Raw genomic sequence first — 1,493 nt, forward strand, 5'->3', positions numbered from 1 at the left:
CGTGTCATACAAGATCAGGATGAGTTTCTTTCATTAGGTTTGTAGAAATGTAGCATTGCATCAGTGTCTCATCAATAGATGCTCTGCAGTGAATGGGTGCCGTCAGAATGAGAGTCCAAACAGCTGATAAAAACATCAAAATAATAACCCACAGCACTCCAGTCCATCAGTTAACATCTGGAGAAGACAAAAACTTAATCTTTGTATGAATCAAAACCCATCATTAAGGCATTTTTTACTTCAAACCGGCTAAAATATGAGTCCATAATCCATAATAATGCTTCCTCCAGTGATAAAGTGGTCTGGTCTGAACCAGGAGAGAAATCTGCACAAATCAAGCTTTATAATCCTTAAAAACCATACATCAATGTAAAGCTTATTTAATCAGTTTTCAGATGATGCATAAATCTCAGTTTCAAAAACACATACCTTATGTGCTCCAGTGTCACATGTGTGTGTGATTTTTATTTGAGAGACAACATGAGATGGGCTTTTTCACTGAAGGAAACATTATTATGCATTATGGACTCATATTATGGCCAGAAGTGAAGTTAAAAACCTCTTAATGCTGGATTTGTTTCAGCTTCTGTCTTCTCCAGATGTTAACTGATGGACTGGAGCACTGTGGATTATTATTGTGATGTTTTTATCAGCTGTTTGGACTCTCATTCTGACGGCACGCATCCATTGATGAGACATTGATGCAGTGCTACATTTCTCCAAACCTGATGAAGAAATAAACTCATCCTGATCTTGGATGACCCGAGATTGAGCACATTCTTTGCAATTTGTACGTTTTTGGTTGAACTGTATTTAGACTGTATTCAGGTTGTTTTTCCTCACTGCATTTAACTTTATTTGCACATGATTCTTTTCTTTTATTATGATGAAATTTGTGCCATTTGAGGCATCATGCAATTTTGTTCTGGTCAGTTTGTTGTAATTTTTTGGCTGTTGTGCCCTTAGCATTTTCTTCTGGTCTTTTATATTAGACTGCGTGTCTGTTGCATTACCAGCTGTGAATGTGAGCTTCAGCTGGTTTTATTCAACAAATCTATTGAACACATGAACATCTGCTATTGTTTCATGTTTCAGTATAAAAAAGAAAGCATGAAAGATTTAGAAAGCGAGATTTAGATCAGTGAGATTTAAAGATTTCTATACTTTGCTAATATCACACTGACCTCTGATCCTAAATGAAGCTGTTGCACTGGTGAAACCCATCAAATCTATTGCTGATCTATTTAATAAAGAATGATCCAAGAATGGGTAGAATCTAAATTCTCTGACGCTGCATGTGGTATAAAAAAAACATTTTTTGTCTTTTTTTATATAATGAATACTGCTGCTTCGGGTAATTCTCTGTAGAGTAATATGACAATCTTATATTAATAAGATTATATATGAAATATTATATTGGATATTATAAGTTGTTGTGGAAGTTTACAAAGCCAGTGTATTGTTATACAGTCATTAGGATAAATATATGCATA

This window comes from Carassius carassius, chromosome 14, assembly GCF_963082965.1.
Source record: "Carassius carassius chromosome 14, fCarCar2.1, whole genome shotgun sequence".
Lineage (NCBI taxonomy): Eukaryota > Metazoa > Chordata > Actinopteri > Cypriniformes > Cyprinidae > Carassius > Carassius carassius.